General features: G+C 36.6%; 1 long non-coding RNA gene across 1 annotated transcript; it reads right to left on the bottom strand.

The window, feature by feature from the left end:
• Positions 1-2,076: 2,076 nt before the first annotated feature.
• Positions 2,077-4,487, bottom strand: LOC120358343. Its single transcript, XR_005575295.1, has 3 exons — positions 3,709-4,487; positions 2,797-2,835; positions 2,077-2,226 (listed from the first exon to the last, which is right to left on the bottom strand). It is a non-coding gene; the product is annotated as an uncharacterized LOC120358343 (long non-coding RNA).
• Positions 4,488-13,028: the final 8,541 nt, after the last annotated feature.

The following is a 13,028-nucleotide window of genomic DNA, read 5'->3' as shown; positions in this document are numbered from 1 at the left end:
AACTTGCCTGGCAACGGCCGAACGGCGCTTAAAACAACGCAAGTATCGGATTATGTTCGTTAGGTGCCGGAGTGATGGCGGTGTCACTTTCGTTATTTATGCGCGTGTAGGGTATAGAGACGCGTTAGGTTTAATTCAATTTTCGTCGTTGATCTCGGGAACGCTCGGGCATGCCACTCCGTGCAAAATACCAGGGCAGGTCGCCCGTAATTGAATCCGTAACGGCAAGCAAATCAGCACGGCGGTCATTACGTTACACGAGTCCCGCACTCGGCGAGGCGATCGACGTTCGTTAGCCAATCGTTCGTTTAATTGCCGGGGGCAAGCGCGATAGGCCCCGGTCAAGCCGCAGCTTTGTATTTAAAGCGTGTTTAAATAAATACGGTTCGGGCCCGGGCTGATAGCGATCTAATGGACCAAGCCCCCATTATCGTTGCCACTTTTCCGGCAGGTTCGTTCAGGAGAGATAAGAAAAGAAACGGCGTCTCTCGTTTTTTTTTTAATTGACCTAAAGATGGGAATGATGAAGGTGGTGAAGGGACTCGATTTGCATCGCGCTCAGATTGTACACTCATTGTCAGAGAAAAATTCATAGTGGCAACTACAAAAGTGACAACTGTACAATATACAAAATTAACATACACAGTTTAATAAACTATTCTGGTGTAGTTTATTGTGAAATAGCATCTCAACTATAATTATATAATTATAATATGGTAATTATTTAGAAAAAGGACGTCACCTCAAATCTTAATAAAAATGTACTCTTTCGATATGTTTTCATTCAAAATGAAAGAATCTGGAAGAAAAACGTGGCGGTCTGTCCCGAAAAGCAAATTATTAAACGTTAAATATAGCGAGATAAAGCTGTTAAAATATCTGTTATACTGACTAAAGCTGCGGTCCGATTGGTTTACATAAAAAATTCACGTTCAAAGCGCTAGTGGCCTCTTTTTTTATTGTTCATTACACATAAACAAGAATATAGAATAAAGCCAATAGAGGTTTGAACGCGAATCAGACCACGGTCTAAATGTGTCGACATGATGCAATATGTATTTACGTTATTCCTGTTAAGTTAACTCCCTCCCACAAGTGCAAAATTAATTTAAAAATTAAGTGCTAATTAGGTGCTAAAGTTCGAAATTAGATGCTCAAACCGCTTGTCAGACAATTAAAAAAGAAATTAGGCGATATTGGCTTAACATTAAGTTAGCCGCTCCCCCCCTCCCAACAAAAACATAAATATTTTTTATGTAAATCAATAAACAAATACAGTAGAATTAAGTGCTAATTAAATGCTTCACAAAATAATAAAAATAAATGGACGTCTATTAAGTTGGCACAGCCATTGTAGCATAATCAAATGCGACTCATACGGGAAATATTTGCTTCTCTTGCTAATTTTTTGCTCTATTTACGATTTTTTTACTCCAGTCATTTCGCTAAAAACGATGGCTGTATTAGCTTAAGGTTAAAGTTAGCACAGACATTAAAATAAGACAAAAAAAGAAGAAAATTAAAAAACAAATACATACTTTTCTAATGCTATCTTTTTCTCATTTTTTTTATATTTAGAATTTCTTTCTGCAGCTGTTAGCTTAATAAACATTCTCATTTTATTCTACTATTTTGTAAATAAGTAATAATCAAAAATACTTTTAATTTAATTTAAATTAATTTAAAAAATTATAATGTAAGTACTTGAAAAATGTAGATTATTTTATATAAATATTTTATATATTTTATATACCATATTATTTTATATAAGGATTTTTATAATAAAAAATATCTCATGGTATGTTCAATTTACTGAAAATCTTGCGGGTATAAACGCTTGGCAAAAAGTGTATAAAAATATTTCTTTACACGCACTTACATGTTTAATCTACAAATTTCAAACAAACAAAATAAGATTTGTGAACTCTATGTTTTCCTGTGACATCAAAATATGCGTTAACAGATTAATATAACAAGTTTTATTTTACGTACTGAAGTGTATATTTACGTACAATAAATTATTGGACAGAAATACTTTCCAGGATTACATAGTGATCTTAATGTAGTGTAACGCATTCATTTTAAATGGATCTTTAGCAATGGATCTTTATCAATATCTAAAGCAATGGATCTCTTCTATCAATATATATTCAAGAGATTCATTACTAGATTAAAATATAATTATCACTCACCGACATGCGCAGCAGCGGAGTATTCAACGTCGACCTGTGAAACACAAATAATTATAATTCACATCATAATAGCGTAATTAATATTACAAAAACTGATTACTCGAAGCTGAAGCCAGCAGCCAGACTTGGCAGCCGAATGTTGGAACCCAGATTTTTTATTAATTCATTAGGAACACATCTAGGCAAGATGTAAAAAAAGTTTCAGCGTTTGGCCACGTTTTAAATTTTCAAAAAAATTGACATTTCGAAAAACGGGTATAATGCCTTAATTATTCATCTATAATTAATAAACAAAAGGTGGCCAAACGCTGAAACTTTTTTTACATCTTGCCTAGATGTGTTCCTAATGAATTAGTAAAAAATCTGGGTTCCAGCGTTCGGCTGCCAAGTTCGGCTGCTGGCTTCAGTCTTGTGTTAACAGATTAATATAACAAGTTTTATTTTAGGTACTAAAGTATATATTTCAGTGTAATAAATTGTTGGATAAAAATTTTTCTAAGATTAAAAAATATCGATATTAATTTGCTGCATCCAATTAAAATGGATCTCTATCAATATATTCAACAGAGATTCATTACTGGATTAAAATATATTTGTCACTCACCGACACATGATGTGCAGCAGCAGAGTTTTCAACATCGACCTGTAAAATACAAATAAATATAATTCACATTATAGTATCAACCCCAGTAATTAATATTGCAAAAACTGAATAAGTTACATGCATCTTGAGTTTTTATTCATCCTTCTTTTTCAAGCACAAATGATTAATAAACTAACTGTATTTTTAAAAAATTACGTGTAATATCATTCTAATTAATATTACATGTCATTTTCTTAAGATTTCAGAAAAAGCAAATCTCGCTATGACTTTAAGGGCCAGTTTCACAATCTCTGGTTAACTTAACTGACCGACCGGTTAAGTGTCAATCGTGATTGGTTATTTTTGGTAAATTTTACTAAACGATAAATGTGATTAGTAAATTCCAATAAAAAAATTAGCAGATTAAGTTAATCAAAGATTGTAAAACTGACTTTTGAGGTTCATGATTATAAATTGAGCAAGTTATAGGCATTACAATTGTAATAAGCTATTTATTTTATCACTAGTTAACAGTTTCAGATTCATATACTGACAAACAATGTGTAGACCACTAAAACTAGAGTTCAGAATGTAATTATTTCAGATCAGATGTGTGAAAGTGAACATTGTTCTAATTGTAAAAAGTGAGATATCAAACGGATGAGGGCAGGAAGGTAACAAGGGCACAAATATGAAACTGTTAACCAGTGGTAAAATAAAAAACCTTTTACAATTGGAATGTCTGTAGCTTACTCAATTCACAATCATTGACCTTAAGGGTCTTAGCGAGATTCACTTTTTCAGAAATCTTAAGAAAATAACATGTAATAGTAATTAGGATAATTGTGCGCTTACAATATTGTTCATTAGAGATAAGAGAGAGTGGTCATTTATACAAGTTACATATATCAATTAATAAAATTATGCACACACCGAATTGCTCCACGAAGGCCGTCCTTCGCTGACGATGTCTCTTTTTGTCGCTCTTGAAGAATTGCACATTAACGACGACCACACGATACATTGTTCACCACTTCCGATACCGCACCACGACACCGTCGGGGAAGTTACCGTCCCGGCAAACGACGAATCTCAAACGCCAGAGAATCGCGCGCGTCGTAACATAACCTAATCTAACTAACCATTCAACCGGTTGGTCGCGGCCGTTGCTGACACACAACACGTAACACGCGCGTGACCGGACGATTATTATATTCACGTTCTCACACACTGATAAACATACGAATTGAGACCGAAAACAAACAGCCGCGGATTGAAAAATGCGATCGACCCAGGGGTTGACGCCGTCGCTAACGCAACGAGCTTCGATCGAACGGCTCGATATTTTAGTCGGCATTCACGATACTACGCGGATAACATGTCACACATGAGCTTCAACAAAACGTGATACGATCGCGGCTGATCAGGAGCAACGAAGATTGCGAGGCAAGCGGAGAATCGAGTCGAGTAACGTTACACGAGCACGAGACAGCAACGAGACGCGAGCAACAGGCTCGTAACGCTTGACGAACGAGATACGATCTATACGATCCTAGCACCTACGCTGCTACTACACTCGACACACCCGACATTGTATCCGTACATAACTTCATCACGAGGAACACGAAAGAAGCACCGGGAAGCACGGAGCGTCCGCCGGTCACCGGTACAAGCGGGTAGAAGACGGAGCAACATGGCGGTGATAGCGACTCGACGACCGTCGTCGGAGCTGCGCAGTCACTGCGCCATCTACGAACGTTGCCGAGGGGCGGCGGACGCGAACGAGTGCCGGCTTGCGACCAAGCCGGCACTCGTTCGCGTCCGCCGCCCCTCGGCAACGTTCGTAGATGGCGCAGTGACTGCGCAGCTCCGACGACGGTCGTCGAGTCGCTATCACCGCCATGTTGCTCCGTCTTCTACCCGCTTGTACCGGTGACCGGCGGACGCTCCGTGCTTCCCGGTGCTTCTTTCGTGTTCCTCGTGATGAAGTTATGTACGGATACAATGTCGGGTGTGTCGAGTGTAGTAGCAGCGTAGGTGCTAGGATCGTATCTCGTTCGTCAAGCGTTACGAGCCTGTTGCTCGCGTCTCGTGGCTGTCTCGTGCTCGTGTAACGTTACTCGACTCGATTCTCCGCTTGCCTCGCAATCTTCGTTGCTCCTGATCAGCCGCGATCGTATCACGTTTTGTTGAAGCTCATGTGTGACATGTTATCCGCGTAGTATCGTGAGTGCCGACTAAAATATCGAGCCGTTCGATCGAAGCTCGTTGCGTTAGCGACGGCGTCAACCCCTGGGTCGATCGCATTTTTCAATCCGCGGCTGTTTGTTTTCGGTCTCAATTCGTATGTTTATCAGTGTGTGAAAACGTGAATATAATAATCGTCCGGTCACGCGCCTGTTACGTGTTGTGTGTCAGCAACGGCCGCGACTAACCGGTTGAATGGTTAGTTAGGTTAGGTTATGTTACGACGCGCGCGATTCTCTGGCGTTTGAGATTCGTCGTTTGCCGGGACGGTAACTTCCCCGACGGTGTCGTGGTGCGGTATCGGAAGTGGTGAACAATGTATCGTGCGGTCGTCGTTAATGTGCAGTAATTCTTCAAGAGCGACAAAAAGAGACATCGTCAGCGAAGGACGGCCTGCGTGGAGCAATTCGGTAAGTGTGTGCATTATTTTATTAATTGATATATGTACCTTGTATAAGTGACCACTCCCTCTTATCTCTAATGAACAATATTCTAAGCGCACAATTATTATCCTAATTAATATTATATGTTATTTTCTTAAGATTTCAGAAAAAGTGAATTTCACTAAGACCCTTAAGGTCAATGATTGTGAATTGAGTAAGCTACAGGCATTGCAATTGTAATAAATTTTTTATTTTATTTTATTTCATTAGTTAACAGTTTCATATTTGTACTCTTACCTTACTGCCCTCGTTCGTTTGATATTTCATCTTTTACAATTAGAACAATGTTCGCTTTCACACATCTGGTCTGAAATAATTACATTTTGGACTTTAGCTTTAGTATTACACATTGTCTGTCAGTATACGAATCTGAAACTGTTAACTAGTGATAAAATAAATAGCTTATTACAATTGTAATGCCTATAACTTGCTCAATTTATAATTATGAACCTCAAAGGCCAGTTTCATAATCTTCGATTAACTTAATCTGCTGATTCTTCTATTGGAATTTACTAATCACATCTGTAGTTAAGTAGAATTCACCAAAAATAACCAATCATGATTGAACACCTAACCAGTCAGTTAAGTTAATCAGAGATTGCGACACTGGCCCTTAGAGTCGTAGCAAGATTTGCTTTTTCTGAAATTTTAAGAAAATAATATGTAATATTAATTAAAATGATATTACAAGTAATTTTTTAAAAACACAGTTATTTTATTTATAATTTGTGCTTGAAAAAGAAGGATGAATAAAAACTCAAGGTGCATGTAACTTAATCAGTTTTTGCAATATTGATTACTGCATACGACAGTATAATGTGAATTATATTTATTTGTGTTTTACAGGTCGATGTTGAAAACTCCGCTGCTGCACATCGTGTGTCGGTGAGTGACAAATATATTTTAATCCAATAATGAATTTTTGTTGAATATATTGATAGAGATCGAGGGGGAATTCACAACCCAAAATTTTGTACACCAATGCCGATTTTTGGCATTGCTGTAAAACACTGCCGACATTTTTGTACACTGCCGACAATGCTTATTGTTAGTCAATGCCTACAATGCCGTCAATTCTATATTAAAATTAAGGCAATGCCATGCAATTATGAACACTACCGCGTGCCCATTATCATACGCCAATGCCTGCACAAGAATTCTAAAGCTTTCCCGAAGTATTCTACACAATTATACAAAAAACTTCCCAAAATTTTATTTACGAACTGTATCTATACATTTTAATATAAACTACCAGAAAGAAAGCAATTATGAAATTGATTATAGGCTTAAAATATTCTTTTATTTATGTACTTTCGGAATATGCAAGAAAAAATTTTTGTGCTCAACCCCATGATCGAAAAACCGACTCTGAAGTGAGCTCACCACTCCCCAACCACTGACGACAATGCCGTCAATATTATAGGTCACTGCTTACTTTTTTCGGCAGTCCACTGCCGAAATTTTGTACACCAATGCCGGCTGTGAATTTCCCCTCGACAGAGATCCATTTTAACTAGATGCGGTAGATTAATATCGATATTTTTTAATCTTAGAACAATTTTTATCCAACAATTTATTACACTGAAATGTATACTTCAGTACGTGAAATAAAACTTGTAATATTAATCTGTTAGCAGTTACATTTGCGCATAATGCGATTAATCAATTGATGAATTAAAAAATTCACCCTACTTAAGCTATTTTTTATTATATTTCGCATTTGGTACTATTTTGCCAGATGCAAATCAAGATTCGAAATTGTAGTTTGATGTTTCAGTCATCTATTATTCTATTATTATTGTACATATTGAACTTTTCAATAATAACAAATTAATTTATTATTATTTATAAGTATTTATATGCTGTTCTGTAAAATGCTGCGAAAACTGTGATTTAGAAAACTGGTCACAAGAAGCGTACCTGTGATTTCTAAAATTATATTGTCTTGGAAAAAACAATTGAATTTATGAAAGTAATTAAAAATATTAGAAACTATTGACGTGTGTGTGAAGCTGGCACATCATTTGGTGGAAAATCACTAAACATTGACAGTTCTGAGTTTATTTTCAATAGTTCTACAGTTCCTGATAGATAAAACAAATAGTTCTGGCCTTTAAAGCGAAAAAAACGCATAGGACAAAGTGAGGTGCCAGATTCACGCAGCACCTCACTTTGTCCTACGACATTTTCCAGACCGAATTCTTGTAGGATTTTAAAAGATCTATAGTTCTAGATGAGTTCTAGAAAGAGTTCCAGCGTTTAACATAGTTTTTTTATTTTTTTTTTTTTTTTTTTTTTATAAAACATTTATGTTATAATATTATATAATAGAGTTCCGTGTACAAAAAAATATTTTTCCTACAGTTCTCAACATATTAAAGCGCGTGCCGAAGAGTTCCGGGCGATTCCGATATTAGTTAATTAACAAAAAATTAATAACTCCCGAAAAAGCCGATTTTCCGCACATATAGGTGAGGTGCTGGACTTTTTCGAAGAGTTTATTAATTTTTTGTTAAATAACTAATATCGGAATCGCCCGGAACTCTTCGGCACGCGCTTTAATATGTTGAGAACTGTAGGAAAAATATTTTTTCGTACACAGAACTCTTCGAAAAAGTCCAGCACTTCACCTATATGTGCGGAAAATCGGCTTTTTCGGGTGTTATTAATTTTTTGTTAATTAACTAATATCGGAATCGCCCGGAACTCTTCGGCACGCGCTTCAATATGTTGAGAACTGTAGGAAAAATATTTTTTCGTACACAGAACTCTTCGAAAAAGTCCAGCACCTCACCTATATGTGCGGAAAATCGGCTTTTTCGGGAGTTATTAATTTTTTGTTAATTAACTAATATCGGAATCATCCGGAACTCTTCGGAACGCGTTTCAATATGTTTAGAACTGTAGGAAAAATATTTTTTCGTACACAGAACTCTTCGAAAAAGTCCAGCACCTCACCTATATGTGCGGAAAATCGACTTTTTCGGGAGTTATTAATTTTTTGTTAATTAACTAATATCGGAATCGCCCGGAACTCTTCGGAACGCGCTTCAATATGTTTAGAACTGTAGGAAAAATATTTTTTCGTACACAGAACTCTTCGAAAAAGTCCAGCACCTCACCTATATGTGCGGAAAATCGACTTTTTCGGGAGTTATTAATTTTTTGTTAATTAACTAATATCGGAATCGCCCGGAACTCTTCGGAACGCGCTTCAATATGTTTAGAACTGTAGGAAAAATATTTTTTCGTACACAGAACTCTTCGAAAAAGTCCAGCACCTCACCTATATGTGCGGAAAATCGACTTTTTCGGGAGTTATTAATTTTTTGTTAATTAACTAATATCGGAATCGCCCGGAACTCTTTGGAACGCGCTTTAATATGTTGAGAACTGTAGGAAAAATATTTTTTTGTACACGGAACTCTATTATATAATATTATAACATAAATGTTTTATAAAAAAAAAATAAAAAAAATAAAAAAACTATGTTAAACGCTGGAACTCTTTCTAGAACTCATCTAGAACTATAGATCTTTTAAAATCCTACAAGAATTCGGTCTGGAAAATGTCGTAGGACAAACTGAGGTGCTGCGTGAACCTGGCACCTCACTTTGTCCTATGCGTTTTTTTCGCTTTAAAGGCTAGAACTATTTGTTTTATCTATCAGGAACTGTAGAACTATTGAAAATAAACTCAGAACTGTCAATGTTTAGTGATTTTCCACCAAATGATGTGCCAGCTTCACACACACACTATTGACTAATATTTATTCTATTAATAATTTATCGAAAAAGCCATTAAATATTCAATTATTAATAAATGACAATAATAAAAAGGTAAAAACACTAAAATAAAATTGGCTTGAATTTATTTTTGTAATTGACATTTTTATTTACAGCAATTACTAATTTTATCACTTATCAGTCTTACATTATAATAGTATCATTTCTTCGTACTAAAATTTGTGTGGTGATATGAATTAGAAAATTTGACAGAGTTTATAAATATTGATATAACTTTTATAATAATTGTGAATATATGTACATACAATAGATGTAAAATATTCTACAACAAGAATTGTTATATTTTATAAAAATATAACAATTCAAAATAAAATGCATAATTACGTTATCATTAGCTGTAGAAGTTTGATGAAAATTTTAAATTATGTACCTGATTTTCTAAAATGCTGATAGCATGTACAACAAATAAAACTTATTAAATTTTTGTCTATATTATTTATTTCTTATTTACTTTTTATTTTTGTCACTAAATTTGCTTATATGAGGTAAAAATGTGAAATATTGAATAGGAACTGTTTAACAGATCGGTACGTATTCAATAATTTTGTCCTACTTTGTATTACTATTTTTCTATAGTTTATTTAACAATTTTATTGCAAATGGTTAATATAACTGCATTTTCTTAGTTTATATAACTTATTATTGTTTTTATTACAACTTTGTAGTACATAGTTAAGTGCTGTTCATTCACAAATTAATAGTTGCAAAAACAATTTTTTTCTCTGAGTGTAAAGATACGTGCTAAGTGAACAGTTAAAGACTAAGATTAGTTCATTTGTTATCCGAGATGAAAAACTTTTGATAAGTGAAAAAACTGCGTGGATGATCTTGTCAGACGGGACATTTGCGCGACAACTTCAATTCACTGCGTAGCGGTCTCTTTGGCTACATCGTAGCGCCTTGATATACACATTGGGCGGGTACAGCGGTGGAGACCTGTCGTTCGGTCAACCACTGCGATAATTAGGTTTTACTCAGCTCGCTTTAATAATCCAAACAGCACGCAAAGTGCATCGCCCGCGTCGTCGCGCGCCGCGAATCCTGGCCGCAGGAGCGGTCGTAACATTAGCGTCACCGTAGCCGCGGGTGTGTGACAAATTTTGCAAGATCCCCCTTGTCACTCTTCCCTCCCGCTCCATCCCCCAGTGGAGCTCGCCCCAAGAATTGTTAACGCTTTTCCCGGAAGCGGGGAGATTACCACGAGCGTACGAGCGAGCGAATGAGCGAGCATGCGCGCGAAATTAGCGAGTTGCGAAGCGGCGGCGCTCCGCGCTACAAGCGGATTCCGATCGAGATAATGAAAATTAATGACGTTAAAGCGCCGTCACGCCTGCAATTAATTATCGCCACGATCCGCGCTGCCGCCACTGCCGATCGGCCCACACGGTGCCCACCGCCGGACCCCTCTTCCGCGCTATTGCTACAACATAATCGCGATATCAATCCTTCATTAATTCCCGCAGCCAAAGGACGACGCGCGGAGAGTCTGGGACTCTTCCTCCGCGCGGCGCGATTAATTCTGCCGGAGTACTTTATAAGGCTACACACAGGGTGTCCCGCCGTCACCGGATATTAATGACGCGTTGCTCGGGTTAGTGCGTACTCGAGAGTTTTACGGTCGAGAGTCGCCCGCATAGAACGTAGCTGTCGCGGCTCGTTGGTAATCACCCTCCTCTCTTCACCCCTCCGATTCGCGTTCGTTTCACGTTCCCTTTGACTGAATTTTACGATGACACTCAGTCGGCATAGCTATCGTGCATTCGGTGATAAGAAGGATAGGAGTTGGAGTGAACTCTCGAGATTACAACAAGCAGATTAAGTTTCTCGTTTAGATAAAGGGAGCGTTATTGTGAAAAAAATAACATTTCACTTTGTTATAGTCGTATAAAATTACCGGGACACCCTTTGGACGCGCAGAGCCATCGAGTTCTATGAATTATACATCGCGCCGTGACGGCACCCTCGTCGTGAAGTTTCTCTCGCGATGGTTGATCGCCGGCACATTCCGCGCGAGCGAAAAGATAAAGCAAACAAACGGAACTCTTAATAAAACAGCGGCGATAACTAAACGAGGCGAGCAACAATCTTTTCCATCGAGGCAACGATCCGAAACGCGAATCGATCGTCAGCCAAATTTCAGGCCACGCGCATCTCCGCGTGAGAGCCTAAAGAGCTTTTCCTTTCGTGGAGATCCTTCTTCCTATTTCAATGCCTCTCACCAGAATACATACCACATGCAACACTGAAATAGCATCGTATTTTCCTTGGCTAAGAAGCATGAAGCACGAAATCATATGACGAACGCATCATCAAACTTTTATTTTAAAAAAATGGAAGTGTTAATAAAAAGTTTAAAAATTTACAATTCGTTGAAAATGTTTCAATCTTTTCTGCCAGCAGAATGTTAATATTTATACAACGGTGTGATATAATCGATTACCTCGGAAACGAAAAAAATCTATGGAAATTTTTCAAACAAAATATGCTTTTGCGAGATTATATGTAATTATAGAAAAAATACATCTCTTGAAAAGCGTAGAATTTAAAAAAAATACAGTTTACCATTTTTACGTTTCAAAACGAATATGCGCAGTTCGAAGAACTAGAAAATGTATATAAAAGTCATGCACCTATGCCTATAGTGACTATACGTTCTTTATTTTAAAGGCCAGTCTTTTTCGGGTAACTGTCCTTTAGATTTATTTATGTTCGTAAAACTCACGACAAATGCACGTTTTCGCTACTCAAACTAATATTTATTATAATCATTCTCATGGGTTAAAAAAGGTGAAATATTTTTAAAATCATTATTTGAACATTGTGAAATTCGTTATGGGTTCTCTAATTTGGAATGGAATCTCACTCTAAAGAATTTAGAGAGATTCTTGTAGACCTTTTCTTGATTTTAATTGTGCTGTACAATTTTACTTAGGTTTCAAAATTTTTGATAATTATATTAAAAAATCGTTTAAATTTCTTTATATTTTATAAAAAAAAGAATCATGAACTTCGGTCTTGAAGATGTTAAATTTATTTTCAACTTTTTTCGCGATTAGGTTTTGACAAGTGCACAATTTATTGAAAACGTTGACAGGTCTTTTCCATTCTTTAATCAGCATTCGTAAATATCAATGGGAATATTAGAGGGTTCAGACAGCGCAAGCGATAAGCTTCGTTTTAAGTACGAAATCCTATTTATAGAGCTAACTTTATAAATTGTATACTTGCTTCGCCTGTGCTTAAGCGCCGTGATAAAGTCTTTAATCTTGTTAATAGTCCTAACGAGTATCTCTCGGTTGAAATTTTAAGTCGTGTCGTCTGCCGATTGCAGAGAAACACGTGCTGAGCACGTGTACATGCCGGGCTGTAAAAAGAAATGACTTCTTGGCAGCATGCCGTGCTCAAGGATATCCTAAGATTTTCAAGTGCGTTCTCTATACTATATGTGCGCGTGCGTGATTCATTCGAACAAAAAACGTTCTCGATAATTCAGATATTTATATGTAAATTGAATACGTATGACTTCTCCGATAACAATGGCGACACATGTGTTCGTTATCTCCTTATTACATTTAAGTGCAAATCATAACTTGTGAATCATGCAATTTAGTAAAGATCTCCGATATGTCTGGCGTGAGAAATTTAAAATATTTTGTTCGGGAAGAAAATGATTGTTTTTTGTAACATTACAATGCCATTAAATGCTCACGTATATAATGATAGATAATATGTAATCTTTTTTTAATCATAAGATAAA

Source organism: Solenopsis invicta, chromosome 1, assembly GCF_016802725.1.
Source record: "Solenopsis invicta isolate M01_SB chromosome 1, UNIL_Sinv_3.0, whole genome shotgun sequence".
In the NCBI taxonomy this organism is placed as follows: Eukaryota; Metazoa; Arthropoda; class Insecta; order Hymenoptera; family Formicidae; genus Solenopsis; species Solenopsis invicta.
Note: the sequence above shows the minus strand (reverse complement) of the source record. Positions and strands in the feature narration are given on the sequence as shown.